General features: G+C 41.6%; 1 protein-coding gene across 5 annotated transcripts in view; it reads left to right on the top strand.

The window, feature by feature from the left end:
• The window catches only part of LOC149462785 (pseudouridylate synthase 1 homolog), a 91,585-nt gene that overhangs the window by 30,326 nt on the left and 44,815 nt on the right, over window positions 1–16,444 (top strand). The window contains exons 4-5 of one of the 5 annotated variants that reach the window (XM_089676410.1): window positions 13,471–13,500; window positions 14,448–14,505. The exons of 2 other annotated variants lie outside the window; for them this stretch is intronic. The gene's annotated coding sequence lies outside the window, so the exon portion shown is untranslated. The remainder of the gene's footprint in view (window positions 1–13,470; window positions 13,501–14,447; window positions 14,506–16,444) is intronic. 2 more of the 5 variants (XM_089676412.1, XM_089676411.1) reach the window with 2 other exon arrangements.

Genomic DNA, 16,444 nt, shown 5'->3' with positions numbered 1-16,444 from the left:
ACCATGGGTTCTTCTAAGCAGTTGTCTAGAAAACTGAAACTGAAAATAGTTGACGCTCATAAAGCTGGAGAAGGCTATAAGAAGATAGCAAAGCGTTTTCAGATGTCAATATCCTCTGTTCGGAATGTAATTAAGAAATGGCAGTCATCAGGAACAGTGGAAGTTAAAGCAACATCTGGAAGACCAAGAAAAATATCAGACAGAACAGCTCGCAGGATTGTGAGAAAAACAATTCAAAACCCACGTTTGACTGCACGATCCCTCCAGAAAGATCTGGCAGACACTGGAGTTGTGCTACACTATTCCACTATAAAGAGATACTTGTAGAAATATGGTCTTCATGGAAGAGTCATCAGAAGAAAACCTCTTCTACATCCTCACCACAAAAATCATTGTTTGAACTTTGCAAATGAACATATAGACAAGCCTGATGCATTTTGGAAACAAGTTCTGTGGACCAATGAGGTTAAAATTGAACTTTTTGGCCAGAATGAGCAAAGGTACGTTTTGGAGAAGAAGGGGCACAGAATTTAATGAAAAGAACCTCTGTCCAACTGTTAAGCATGGGGTTGGATCAATCATGCTTTGGGGTTGTGTTGCAGCCAGTGGCACAGGGAACATCTCACGAGTAGAAGGAAAAATGGATTCAATAAAATTTCAGCAAATTTTGGATGGTAACTTGATGCCATCTGTGAAAAAGCTGAAGTTAAAGAGAGGATGGCTTCTACAAATGGATAATGATCCTAAACACACCTCGAAATCCACAGGGGATTACATCAAGAGGCGTAAACTGAAGGTTTTGCCACGGCCTTCACAATCTCCTGACCTCAACATAATTGAAAATCTATGGATAGACCTTAAAAGAGCAGTGCGTGACAGACAAGCCAGAAATCTCAAAGAACTGGAAGACTTTTGTAAGGAAGAATGGGCAAAGATACCTCAAACAAGAATTGAAAGACTCTTGGCTGGCTACAAAAAGCGTTTACAAGCTGTGATACTTGCCAAAGGGGGCAGTACAAGATATTAACTCTGCAGGGTGCCCAAACTTTTGCAGACGCCATTTTTTTGTTTTCTGTTATTAGGAAAGTGTAAATGATGGAAATAAAATCTAACTTGTTGACATATTATAAGAATGTCTAATCTGTAATTTGATGCCTTTTGGAGATTTTTCCATCTTTCCTTGGCTTCTTTATGCACATTAATACAAATTTTTAGCTGGGGTGCCCAAACTTTCGATCCCCACTGTGTGTGTGTGTGTATATATATATATATATATATATATATATATATATATATATATATATATATAAATAATTTACATGTGTGTATTAAGTAGCACATGAAATGTCCTAGTTTTTTTTTGGTTCCTGGATATATCATACATGAAAGCCATATCACTTTCTGTATAATCACTAGACCATTTGAAGCCAGGGTCCTTTTCTTGATTGCATTGGTAAAGTCATCCTGTATTACCCACATTGCCCAAAACAGTATGGGCACCCTCTTTATTTTGCCCAGGAGCCCATGAGCCATTACCTGTAATGCCAATCTTCTAAGGCATCTGTTAAAGAAAATACCAAAAACAATACCAAGAACGCAATGCTAGTAGAAACTACATCAAAAATAAAAGTTATTACTAGCAAAAACTTTTGTGGAAAAAAATTATACCAGAGCTTGCAACTGAAAACCTTCCATAGACTAATGCAGCCCATAGATGGTTCGTTTATCGGCTGATTTTTCATCCGAAAGAATAATTGGCCTATTTTCGCACTGTTAGTGGGACAATGGCATCGGCCAATTTTTCACGGTTCCTGCTCATTTCGTTTATCGGTCATGCTGGAAAATTCGTGAAAAACGGCTGATTTTTGCAATCATTGGCAGCAACATCCGTTTACAGAACGAACAATGTTTTGTTTTTCGGATGAAATATCGGCCGATAAACGAACCGTCTATGGCCTGCATTAGGGCTCTTTTACACCTGCGTTAGTCTGTGAAATTGATCCATGCTGAATCACTTTTCAAAATATGGCACAGGTGCGGCTAACTGTATTTTTGCTCAGTGTTGCTGCACAGCCCCAATCACTTGACAAAGACGATAATTTTTGCAGCACAAGTAACAAGGCATCATGGCCATGGCATGTGTACAAACCTGCCTGACTTCCTTTGCATCTTTTGGAGAATGGTTAAGAACGTAGCTTAATCACTAAACCTTAGTGTAAGCTAATAGTTTTGAGTTCTCATTTGTGTCCTTTTCACATATCAATTGATTTTGAGGCTTTGTAAATTATCTTCCCCAAAACACAAAAAAGATGAATATGTAGGGGTTCATTTACTAAATGAGTTGAGCATTTACTCATTGCAAACTGAATTTTCACCTTGAAAGGGGTAAAAATTCACTTTGCAAAGAATCCCTAATTATGTGGTTTAAAACCATGATTTGCACATGATTGTATGATAGAAGTTAGCCCAGCTTAACCACGTTCACGAAGTAAAAATTCACATTGCATGATGATGATACCAGAAAGCTGTCTTCTACGTTTTACAGTATGCTTCCTCACCCACTATGGGCGCTCAATGGGTGACTGGTATAGAGGGGCTGGAACACACAGAATGAGATGAGGTTCTAGACAACACCTGTAAGATGGTCTCCACCAAGTTGTCTGGCTACATCACACAATTATTTGTACTACAAAGTGATTTTCTAACCCCCATCCGTATATCCAAGTATCGCCCTACTCACAGTCTGGTATACCCCATGTGTTCTAATACACCAGGTATCTTCTTCCACCTAATATGGGCCTCTCCCATAATCCAAGGGTTTTGGGCACAAGTGGTAGGGTTTCTCCTTTACCGCAAGGGTTCCCACTACACCTGCATCCCCAAGCAGTGCCTGCTAGGCCTTTTCCTTGACCCAGAAGCAAGTAAATTCCTAACTGTGTTCTTGCATGAGATCTTGTTTGCTGTGAAAAAGCTAATCACACTTAACTGGATGTGAGCTGCCCCACCCTCAATACAATCCTGGTTTTTGGAAGTCAACACCACCCTCCCCTGTGAGAAACTATTTTTATCTTCATAGAGGTTGTCCTTCTAAGTATAACAAGATTTGGGATCGGTGGCTATAACATCCTAGTACGTACTCATGATCTCTCATTTCCTGCTCTAAGCCTCTTGCCCTCTGGGCTCACCTCTTCCTACATAAAATGGTAAACAGCGCCTTAGTAAGAAACAACAAGCAGCTATGCACAAAATAGGTACCAAAGACCTATGAAATAGACAGTAGATATATAAAAAAAAGTGCAGCGCTAGTGAGCAATAATGAATAATAATAAAAAATATAAAAAAATATATAAATTAATAATGAAAAGTCACTGATATAAGTAATGGGTAGTCCCGTGGATAAGCATGAATAGTTGAGGTGACTCTGTTATCCGTATAGAGGTGGTAATGAAATGCGCACTCACCGGACGCGCATATTAAATGCGCATTGAGTATAAATATCCTGCTGCCAGGTGGTGGGCGACTCCTCCTCTCTCGGGTCCTAAGTGGGTGGTCCTTCTCCTCTAAGGGTCCCCTTATGTGGTCCTAGTGGGTGCTGTCACTACAGGTGGCCTGAGTGGTGAATGGCAATCCGTTCCTGAAGTGGGTCTGCAGACTAGAGCACTCCCCCAGGGGGCGACAAGAACACTCCCATAGTGTAGTAAGTTTAAACCTCAAATTTATTAATAGGTTAAAACAATACAGCGTTGCAGACAGTAGTCTGTAGGTAACTGACCAGCTGGTAAAACAATGATGGCCGCCGGAGCTCCACGTTGCTCCGGCGGATGTGACGTCACGGCGTGGTGTGGCTCCTCCTATTAATAAATTTGAGGTTTAAACTTACTACACTATGGGAGTGTTCTTGTCGCCCCCTGGGGGAGTGCTCTAGTCCGCAGACCCACTTCAGGAACGGATTGCCATAAACCACTCAGGCCACCTGTAGTGACAGCACCCACTAGGACCACATAAGGGGACCCCCAGAGGAGAAGGACCACCCACTTAGGACCCGAGAGAGGAGGAATCGCCCACCACCTGGCAGCAGGATATTTATACTCAATGCGCATTTAATATGCGCGTCCGGTGAGTGCGCATTTCATTACCACCTCTATATGGATAACAGAGTCACCTCAACTATTCATGCTCTTCCTACATATATCACATTTGTAAAAACATGAGGCAACAAATGAGAGTTGCAAAACAGTCACCATGCCTCTTAGCAAATACCTTGCAGTGTCTACTTTCCAAAAAGGAGTCATTTGGAGGGGTTGCTTCTACTATCCTTGCTATTCAGGGCCAAGGGAAGCTTATGCCACACAGCACCCACTTTTGGAGACCAAGCCTTTTCTAACACTTTTTGTTAAAATGAAAAAACTTTTTTTGCTAGAAAATTACTTTGAACCCCAAAACATTATATATATTGTTTTTACAGCTGAGGCCCCAGAGAATATAATGCAGGGTGTTTAAATTTTTTACGTCACACAGTATTTGCGCAGCAATTTTTCAAACGCAAATCTTTTGGGAAAAATACCGTTTTTTATAATTTTAATGCACAAAAACACAATATATTGCTTAATTATTTGATACAATAATAAAAGATGATGTTACGTTGAGTAAATAGATACCAAACATGACATGCTTTAAATTTGCACATGCCTGTGCAATGGCAACAAAGTACATACATATTTATTATGGATAGGCAAGGCTTTAAAAGCCTTTACCAGGTCACCAATTTACAGGTGAAACTCGAAAAATTAGAATATCGTGCAAAAGTTCATTTATTTCAGTAATGTAACTTACAAGTTGAAACTAATATATTAGATAGACTCATTACATGCAAAGCAAGATAGTTCAAGCCGTGATTTGTCATAATTGTGATGATTATGGTGTACAGCTCATGAAAACCCCAAATCCACAATCTCAGAGAATTAGAATATTACATGCAATCAATAAAACAAGCATTGTACATAGAAGAATATCGGACCTCTGAAAAGTATAAGCATGCATATGTACTCAGTACTTGGTTTGGGCCCCTTTTGAAGCAATTACTGCCTCAATGCGGCGTGGCATGGAAGCTATCAGCCTGTGGCACTGCTGAGGTGTTATGGAAGACCAGGAATCTTCAATAGCGGCCTTCAGCTCTTCGGCATTGTTCGGTCTCATGTCTCTCATCTTTCTCTTGGCAATGCCCCATAGATTCTCTATGGGGTTCAGGTCAGGCGAGTTTGCTGGCCAATCAAGCACAGTAATGCCACGGTCATTGAACCAGGTTTGGTGCTTTTGGCAGTGTAGGCAGGTGCCAAGTCCTGCTGGAAAATGAAGTCAGCATCCCCATAAAGCTCATCTGCGGAAGGAAACATGAAGTGCTCCAAAATCTCCTGGTAGACGGCTGCCTTGACCCTGGACTTAATGAAACACAGTGGACCAACACCAGCAGATGACATGGCTCCCCAAATCAACACAGACTGTGGAAACTTCACACTGGACTTCAAGCATCTTGCAGTGTGTGCCTCTCCATTCTTCCTCCATACTCTGGATCCTTGGTTTCCAAATGAGATGCAAAAGTTGCTCTCATCAGAAAAGAGGACTTTGGACCACTGAGCAACAGACCAGGTCTGTTTTTCTTTAGCCCAGGTAAGACGCTTCTGACGTTGTTTGTTGTTCAGGAGCGGCTTGACAAGAGGAATACAACATTTGAAGCCCATGTCCAGGATCTGTCTGTGTGTGGTGGCTCTTGATGCACTGACTCCAGCCTCAGTCCACTCCTTGTGAAAGTCCCCAACAATTTTGAATGGCCTTTTCCTGACAATCCTCTCCAGGCTGCGGTCATCCCTGATGCTTTTGCACCTTTTTCTTCCACACTTTTACCTTCCACATAACTTTCAATTAATGTGCTTTAATACAGCACTTTGGGAACGTCCAACTTCTTTTGCAATTACCTTTTGAGGCTTTCCCTCCTTATGGAGGGTGTCAATGATGGTTTTCTGCACAACTGTCAGGTCAGCAGTCTTTCCCATGATTGTGATTCCTACTGAACCAGACTGAGAGACCATTTAAAGGCTCAGGAACCCTTTGCAGGTGTTATGGCTTAATTAGCTGTTTAGAGTGGGACACTTTGAGCCGAGAATATTGCACCTTTTCACAATATTCTAATTTTCTGAGATTGTGGATTTGGGGTTTTCATGAGCTGTAAGCCATAATCATCACAATTATGACAAATCACGGCTTGAACTATCTTGCTTTGCATGTAATGTGTCTATCTCATATATTAATTTCACCTTTTAACCATTTCCATACCGGGCACTTTTACCCCCTTCCTGCCCAGGCCATTTTTAAGGTTTCAGCGCTCACACTTTGAATGACAATTGCGCGGTCATACAACATTGTACCCAAACTAAAATTTTATCATTTTCTTCACACAACTAGAGCGTTCTTTTGGTGGTATTTAATCACCACTGGGGTTTTTATTTTTTGCTAAATTAACAAAAAAAAACTAAAATTTTTTTAAAAAAACACGTTTTTCTTCGTTTCTGTTATAAAAGTTTGCAAATAATTGTTCTGCATAAATTTAGGCCAAGATGTATTCTGCTACATGTCTTTGGTGAAAATAACCCAAATTAGGATGTATTATTTAGTTTGTAGGAAAGTTATAGAATTCACAAACTATGGTATAGATCTGAAAATGGATCAATCCTGAAGTACTGATGGCCAATGTAATTTCTTGAGATCCAAGAATATCAGAATAGTACAGATATCCCCCAAATGACCACTTTTTGCAGAGTAGACAGTCCAACGTACTTCATAAGAGGCATGGCAAGTTTTTTGAAGTTGTATTTTTTTTGTTCAAATTTTTCGGAAAACTAAAAAAGTGAAAAAAGTTTCACAATTTTCTTTACATACTGTCACCAGTGCAGTACAGCGTCATCATATAACTGGCATGGTGGTGATCAGAGACACTGACATTGTACTACTTTGGGGAAGTGATCAGTATTTTTTTTTTTTTTTTACACCATTTGCTTATAGCAAAGAATTGCTTTGCTATAAGCAAGCATTTACCTGAACGACATAGATTCATTCAGGGCTTTTTTTTTTTTTTCGTGCTTAGCTGTGATTTGGCCACGGCTAATCATATGACACAGCTGGGCTGTAATTGGCCCAGCTTGTCCATGTGATCACTGTGACCATTCACAGCTAGGCACACTAGTATACAATGGATTGCATGAATGAAGCCATCCATTGTATACAACTGTCATGTGCCCTGCTGTGATTGGTCACAGCAGGTCACATGGTACTGGGAATGGGGCCGGTACTCAGATCTGTCATTGGCCGTGTCCGAGGTACATGGCCGGTGACAGATCGTGCCGCTACGCGGCTCTGAAGGCCCGCAAACTGCGCATGCCCGGGAGGACGCCTTATGGCGTCCACTCGGAACGCTGAGGAATTTTGCCAGCCGCCATCTGGCCATAGGCTGGGCGGGTAAAGGTAAAAGTTGCATTACTGAAATAAATGAACTTGTGCACGATATTCTAAATTTTTGAGTGTCGCCTGTATATTTACACAGGAGGTCTAGTGTTAGAACTCACATGCATGGTGCAACTTCTGTTTACATACCGGCATGGGGTCAGCATGAGCAGGGGGGCAAGGGTGCTTTTTTTTTTTTTTTTCTTTAAGTTTGATTTTTTAAAAATGTATTTTTATACTGTCCCGCCAGGTCCATAGAGCCCATCTGAATGTTTTACCCAGAGTCTAAACCCCCAACAAAGGAGAGGGGCTCAGAAGGACTAAGAGCCAAGGGAGGTCTTTTGAGCATCTCACAATTTTTTTTTCTTTTGGCAAAGTGTTTCAGTGTCTTGGCCACCTGGTACATAGATCTTAGTCAACCTTTAAATTCCTGATTGGCGCATTATCACTCAGTTCTTGATTATTGTTGAGCACACCTTTTGTATTGTTGGCCATTGTGGTCGCCCCCATTTCAGCAGTGATCACTGTATTTCCTCTTTCCCCTCCATGTGTCCCACCCCCCCCCCCCTTCCTCCCCAGGTTACATTGATGGTTATTATAGCATCACCCACATACAGGTGTGTTCATAATAATAGCACTGTGTTGAAAAAAAGTGAATAAAGCTCAAAATCCTTCTAATAGCTTTTATTTCCATACACACAAATGCATTGGGAACACAACACATTCTATTCCAAATCAAAACATGAAGAAAAATATATCAAATTTGTGTTGTTCCTCTAAAAAAAATTGAAGAAAAGTGAATATTAGACTGTTCAAAAAAATAGCAGTGTTTGTATTCTTCTTTACAAACTCAATCATTCACTATATAAACTGAAAAATGTTTGAAGATTTTGCTTTCCTTTGAATCACTTAATGAATATTTGGTTGTATAAGCACTGTTTCTGAGAACTGCTGTACATCTGTGTTGCATGGAGTCAACCAACTTCTGGCACCTGTGAACAGGTATTCCAGCCCAGGATGATTGGACTACATTCCACAGTTCTTCTCTATTTCTTGGTTTTGCTTCAGAAACTGCATTTTTGATGTCACCCCACAAGTTTTCTATTGGATTAAGATCCGGGGATTGGGCTGGCCACTCCATAACGTCAATCTTGTTGGTCTGGAACCAAGATGTTGCACGTTTACTGGTGTGTTTGGGGTCGTTGTCTTGTTGGAACACCCATTTCAAGGGCATTTCCTCTTCAGCATAAGGCAGCATGACCTCTTCAAGTATTCTGATGTATTTAAACTGATCCATGATCCCTGGTATGCGATAAATACGCCCAACACCGTAATATGAGAAACATCCCCATATCATGATGCTTGCACCACCATGCTTCACTGTCTTCACAGTGTACTGTGGCTTGAATTCAGTGTTTAGGGGTCGTCTGACAAACTGTCTCCGGCCACTAGACCCAAAAAGAACAATCTTACTTTCATCAGTCCACAAAATGTTGCGCCATTTCTCTTTAGGCCAGTCAATGTGCTCTTTGGCAAATTGTAACCTCTTCAGCACATGTCTTTTTTTCAACAGTGGGACTTTGCGGGGGCTTCTTGCAGATAGCTTGGCTTCACATAGGCGTCTTCTAATTGTAACAGTACTCACAGGGAACTTTACACCTTCTTTGATCTTCCTGGAGCTGATTGTTGGCTGAGTCCTTGCTATTTTGGCTATTCTTCTATTCATTTGAATGGTAGTTTTTCGCTTTCTTCTACGTCTTTCAGGTTTTGGTTGCCATTTTAAAGCATTTGTGATCATTTTAGCTGAGCAGCCTATCATTTTCTGCACTTCTTTATATGTTTTCCCCTCTCCAATCAACTTTTTAATCAACGTACGCTGTTCTTCTGAACAATGTCTGGAACGACCCATTTTCCTCAGAATTTCAGAGAAAAATACACTGTAACCAGCATGTACAACATTTGCTGCCTTCCTTCCTTAAATAAGGGTAATAATTGCCACCTGTTTTTCAAAGAATGAATGACCTCACTAATAGAACTCCACACTGCTATTATTTTCAACATGTCCTTTCAATTAGTGATTCAATTACACAGAATCAGCAGCATGCATGTCATGACTGTGGGGTCTGTTGGATTTCTATTACTCTACTACACCTACTAGTACATTATTTGCCATGTAGAAATATCATTTCTACCAAAAAGTGATTGATCAGGTTAGTGATGTCTGAATGCGATTATTTTGAACACAACTGTACATAAATAGTCAGTCTGTGTTGCTCTGTGTCACAAATGTGGTCAATCCAGTGGCCACAGTTCCAGTGGTGGTCAGTGCAATTAACCCTTTGCACTAGTAATGCTGTATGGGCCCAGATTATATGTGAGATCACTGTTGTGCACATCCATTATCTTGTTGACCAATGTACTGTCCCCTGGTATATTGGTGTTCTGAGTGGTTTTCTGCTGTTGGCACATAAAGGCTTGCCCTGCCACCTTGTAGCACTCACAGATCTGTTACAAAATTATATTTTAATGTTTCCCTTTCTCTACAAACCATACCGTTATATTGTAGGTAAACTTTCTGAAAATGTCACCATTGGGGAGAGATCACCTCTTTTCCTGTCCTCATTTCAATAGGAAACAAAAATGGAGGTGGTTGTCCTGGGACAGTTTTGGCTGGAGTTGGGCTTTAACCTTTTGTGGAAAGTGAGCATGCTGCGTGCACCATCAGAAGTTCATCTAAGTACTGTACATAGGGTATGTGTAGTGCACCCTCTCATTCTCCCCTGCTGCTCCTCCTCCACCGAGAATTCCTAGCCGTTACAGCCAGGAATTGCTGTGTATATTTGACAACTATTACAGCAGATGCAGTAAAAAGAAAAAAAAATTGCCTTCTGACGCCCTGTTTATAAACCGTGAGATGTTCAGTGAGATAGAGATACAAGATAAATTTGTTACTTTTGTACCTGCTCTATTGCCTTCCTCTGCAGATCAGAGGAATGAGTTTTGATTTGCATATAAAGTTAGTTAAAGCAACTAATACAAATAAAAATGTTTTCAGTAATGTTTGTTGTCATTAAACCATATATTAACCCTTTGTGTACCCTAATCAATACCACCTTTCCCTTCTCCCCTTAGAGGGTTTCTTGTAGCGTGCCCCCAGTTTCAAATAACTGTAGCATATTTTGCAGTCTCTCCCCAACTCCCGCAGAGCATGCAGTCTCTGACCATTTATTTTAGCATGCACATATTCTCTGACAAGCTCTTGTTGGATGTTTGCTGTCTTTTGACAGCTTTCTGTCCCATTACATTCCCTGATTACCTTAAAAGTGACACTAAAGGTATTTTAAATATTAAACATGTCATACTTACCAGCTCTGTGCAGTGATTTTGTATAGAGCAGCTTGATTCTCCTCTTCTCAGGTCCCCCACCGGTGCCCATGCTATGGGTGCATTTGTGGGTGATCGCTCCTGAGTCCCACTCTGTGTCCATAGTTCATCCCCGCTCCCACTCCTCCTCACTAACTGTGATTGACCGCATCGGCAGTCAATGGCTCCCGCTGCTGTCTCTCAGCCAATAAGGAGAGCGAGAGAGTGGGGAGAGCTGCTGCTCTCAGGCACATCGCTGGATTGAGATTGTGCTTAGAGAGTATTAGGGGCTAAGAGGGAAGCCGCAGGTTTTTTTACCTTCATGTACACAATGCATGGAGGTAAAAAACTTCAGCCTTTTGAACCACTTTAATGCTGTTAGGGGCTGCATTCGAGGCCCCCTAAATTAAGAAAGTTGACTAACACTACCCTAAACAGTTGTCAGGTACTTTTATCCAAAGGAAAGCACCTCCAGGGATGTTCATTATCTTGGTGTACCCCAAAACCAAGGGTGTTGTATTATGAAAATCTCAGCTTTATCTAGGAAGTCGGCACTTGGTCAATTGCCTAATAGCCTATAAGGCGGCTACTCCTAGTGATCAGTTAAACCGCTATGGAGGGCGAGGCCAGATTCCTAGTTAAAGCTGAGATTCTATAATTTAGCACCCTTGGGTTTCAAGCTCCCATGGCATTTCAGAAATCGGTAAAATATGTTGAGATCTGTTGAGATCATCATGGATGCTGGTTGAACATTACTGCCCATGGCAGATGCTGGCAGATGTACAACACTACATAGGCTTCCAGCTCCCACGAGGATTTCCTGTCCCCTGCCAGTTCCTACGAAGCTTTCCTGTCCCCTGCCAGCTCCCATGAGGATTCCCTGTCCCCTGCCAGCTCCCATGAGGATTCCCTGTCCCCTGCCAGCTCCCAGGAGGCTTCCCTGTCCCCTGCCAGCTCCCAGGAGGATTCCCTTTCCCCTGCCAGCTCCTACAAAGCTTTCCTGTCTCCTGCCAGCTCCCAGGAGGATTCCCTGTCTCCTGCCAGCTCCCAGGAGGATTCCCTGTCCCCTGCCAGCTCCCAGGAGGATTCCCTGTCCCCTGCCAGCTCCCAGGAGGATTCCCTGTCCCCTGCCAGCTCCCAGGAGGATTCCCTGTCCCCTGCCAGCTCCCAGGAGGATTCCCTGTCCCCTGCCAGCTCCCAGGAGGATTCCCTGTCCCCTGCCAGCTCCCAGGAGGATTCCCTGTCCCCTGCCAGCTCCCAGGAGGATTCCCTGTCCCCTGCCAGCTCCCAGGAAGATTCCCTGTCCCCTGCCATCTCCTACACAGCTTTCCTGTCCCCTGCCATCTCCTTTGAAGCTTTCCTGTCCCCTGCCAACTCCCAGGAGGATTCCTTGTCCCCTGCCAACTCCTACGAAGCTTTCCTGTCCCCTGCCAGCTCCCAGGAGGATTGCCCAGCTATGGTCAAACTAGGGGAAGTGTAAAATGTATGATCTGCATCTTATATCCTTATTTATAATTCTTTGATAAACAGGACCTCCCTTCTGGATTTCTCAGACATTTCAAGCTTTATTCATTATAACCTATATATCTTTTCATTGGTCTGCTGATACCTTTTGTGCCTCTTGACTCGACTATATACCCTCCTCATGTTCTGTACATACCTTGTCAATTTTGATCCATTTTGTGTGTGCTACAGTGTGATGTGATGGGAAACCTAAAATTCAAGAGTTGCAACCAGAACAGGAATAGAGAGAGTACATTTTCTAACGGGGACACCAGTTCGGTTAACAACTGCCTACAAGGGGTATTCATTTCATTTTGTAGAGATTTCCTCTCACTTCCTGTTTGTGTCCCTGGGACAGGAAGTGAAGTTAAATCTCACCTGCAAGACATTGGCTGACGGGGTTTTAAGGCTTCCCTAATCTATCCAAAACTATAATAGAATGTTATGGCTATACATACTTTAACTCTTTCCATTCCTCTAGTGAAAGTATTTTATCATCTGTGTTAAAATGCTTTATATCTGAATGTTTTAGCTTTCTAATTCTAACTTTGAGGTTTTATCTTCATAGTTCTGAAAGATGTATTACATGTGTTATTGGGGACAGCTGTGCAATGTAACATTTATTCCTACTTTAATTTTCACTGCTTACATTGTATTAATAATCAATACTCAAACTGGTTAGCCTTCTGAAATTCTAATTGTGGATTTCAGTGTCTCAAGCTTCCCAGCATAGATCTTTTATTTAGCATTGATTTCAGTTCTGTCAAGCCCAATCCCTTTCTTTTTATCATGAATATGGGATAACAAAATCTGATTGGTATGGCTCAACACACTGCCTATGTTCTTCACTGCTAGCTATTCAACATACTAAAATTTAGTTTTACTTCGAATTGTGCAATAAATAATATAGAATCACACAGGGACCTCCTAACACTATTTTCTTGATTTGTATTATAATTGTACTGTCTGCTTTTATATTGTAAAGCCTGACAAGTACGGTTGGAGCTATTTAAATCCTGCATAATAATTTTTTTTTATTGTACAGGAAAGCTATTGTAATGACTATTTGGTTAAGCTTCACTGCATATATATATATTTTTTTTCACTCAGGTGTACAAACCCCTGACTACTTAAGGCTTGGTGAGTCTCCTTTTAAAAATCCATTTGCAGTAGAGATCTTTCATAGACAGAGGTAAAGGGTTTTGATGCGTTTTCATGAGTTCAGAGTTTATTCATTTTGTAAATTGTCAGCATTTTTTGTGTTCTCTAATCCCCAGAGAAGAGTTTAAAGTGATGCTAAACGATATCCTTATTCCCCAAAAATAATTCATCCACTACTTAATGGCCCTGTAATCAATCTTCTTTAAAGCTTTTCTTACTGTGTTTTGCTGCCTGCTTGTAATGTCCAATGTGAGCTCCTGAACCTCTCCTTTTTCTACTTACCGTATTTTTCGCTCCATAAGACGCACTTTTTTCCCCCCAAAAAAGGGGGGAAAATGTCAGTGCGTCTTATGGAGCGGCCGGTCCGGTATTTCCACCGCCGCCGTGCCAGAATACCGGGCCGGCCGCTCAGCTCTGCAGTGGGACCTTACCTGTTCCTCTATCCAACGGCGCGCTGTCTTCCCGGCTTCTGTAGTGTGCGTGACAGCCGGGTTCCAAGTGCGCATGCGCAAGAAGCGGTGCTCTTTGTGAATGGTAAGGCGGCACCTGGGACACATGACAGATCCCAGAAGCCGCCAGACCAATCACAAAGCGCAGCGCTTCTCGCGCATGCGCACTGGGCATCCGGCTTTCCGACGAGTGCCCACACTACAGAAGCCGGGTAGACAGTGCGCGGCTGGATAGAGGAACAGGTAACATCAAAGAACAACTCCGCGGAAGTAAGAGCAGGTACCTGTCAAATTCAGGTAAACCGCTCCCCCTCCCTCCCCAAAGGTCAGCAGTCATCTCCTGTACTTTCCACAGTCTCTGGTCATCCCTGTACTGTCCGCAATCTCTTGTCATCTCCTCTACTATGTCCGCAGTCTCTGGTCATCTCCTGTACTATGTCTGCAGTCCATTAGTTCAGAATTTTTTTTTTTTCCTAGGTGCGTCTTATGGAGCGAAAAATACGGTACTTCTGTTTGTGTGGAATAAGCAGTACAGGTTAGTTGCGGTCATGTCCACTGGTCTATGCACACAACAGGTCCCATAGTCCATCCTGGGAGCGAGAGGGTGGCCACATTCCTACATACAATGGGACCATGGAGAACAAACATAGCTACCTTCTAACAGTTAAATCACAGTACCAAAAAAAAAAAAAATGGAATTTGGAGGAGGCTAAGAATAGAAGGGACTTTTTTAAATTAAAGTACAGCTAAAGGCGGTTTTTCTTTTTGTAGTTTTGGATAGAGTGCACAGGGATTAGACCACCTGTTTGTTTTGACTGCTGTCTGTGTCATCGTTAGTCAGATTCACCTTCTCCGTTTGCCCTGTTTACCGTTATCATTGAAAGTAAAAGAAAATCCCAAATTTTGGGTTGTCTCCAAAAATGTAATAGAGGAAAAATCTTCCAATGGGGACACTAGTTCTAGTGACCTGGGGGTCCCCAAGAAATTTCTTCAGTTTGCAGGGATTTCCTCTCACTCTCTGTTTGGCTATGGGACAGGAAGTGAAGGGAAATTTCCACAATGGGACACAGATGATGAAAAAAAAAAGGGTTGTAATGCTTCCTTGCTCTATCCAAAATAAAAAAAAAAAAAACGATTTGCCTATAGTTCTACTTTAAGAAGACATGCTTGAATAGATTTGTCCTTTTTCAGCCAGAGCTGGTCACTTGGAAAAAAAACAAACTTTAGTTTCATGCAAAAGCAGATGACTCTTAGTGAATCCTTTAAAGTGGAACTACACTGTATCTGAGCACGACAAACCAAAACCGCTATTTCATTCATTTTTTATTATTTAAAGCAAATTTTCCCCTCAGTCCATGTCTCCGTGCTTTGTTTTGCTGAGTAATCACTTAGAAAACCACCCCCTAGCATTTCTGTCCATGGCCATCTTGAGTAAGGGCAGATAATTTATGTAGTATTACTTCATCTGCCCTTAGCTTAGACCAGTGTTTCTCAACTCCAGTCCTCATGGACCCCCAACAGGTCATGTTTTCAGGATTTCCATTATTTTGCACAGGTGATTTGATCAGTTTCACTGCCTTAGTAATTACCACAGCTGTTTCATCTGAGGGAAATCCTGAAAACATGACCTGTTGGGGGTCCATGAGGACTGGAGTTGAGAAACACTGGCTTAGACAGACAGGCAGGAGGGTGTGTTTAGCTGAGATAACCCATCCTCCCACCTTGAAGACTCCTGGGATTTATGGTATAATTTGCCTAGGCATGGAAACTAGGAAGTAACTAAATAAATGTAAAAAACTGTTTAAAACAAGTAAATATGATGTACTTTCCTATCTATTTACTAATGCTGACAGCATAAGGAATCAAAATAGTCAATGTTGATTGAGAGAGGGAAGTTCCACTTTAAAGCATATGTGAAGAAAAAAAAAACATGCAGTAAATCTCTGCAATGCATTCACCTTTTTTGTGTGTCATTTTCAGACCCTGGATGTACAGAAAAGATATTCCAGAAATGCACTTGGGTACTATTGTAAACTGGCAACACACAGCATTTTTGTGGGCCAAGTGTCATCCACCTTCCTAGTTGTCTTTTGCTAAACTACACAGCCAATTTCAGTTCTTTACAACATAAAGGCTAATTATTCTGCAGTCCAAGTTAACAACTAGGAGGCATATTTGAGAAGACACAGAACAGAAGTGAATATAGGACACTTCTGAATGTCTAATAAGATCAACAGATTTTTTTTTTTGCACTTGTCAAACAGACATAGCACATTCAATGATATATTTAACAGAGAAAAAGAGAGCAGATGAGAGAATTGTATTGTTTGGGTTTAAAAACACTTTAAAGTTCATCTATATTCTCCTGTATGATAGTCTAACAAGTCCCTAATCCAGTTCCTATGTGATACACAAGCTTCCTAAAGTAAATGTCCTTTACCTTTCCTGATATAAAATCCTCCCACACTATGGTC

Source organism: Staurois parvus, unplaced genomic scaffold, assembly GCF_062004578.1.
Source record: "Staurois parvus isolate SC_StPar_1 unplaced genomic scaffold, SC_StPar_1.0 ptg000168l, whole genome shotgun sequence".
NCBI classification, from domain to species: domain Eukaryota; kingdom Metazoa; phylum Chordata; class Amphibia; order Anura; family Ranidae; genus Staurois; species Staurois parvus.
This window is presented reverse-complemented; position numbering and strand designations above follow the sequence as displayed.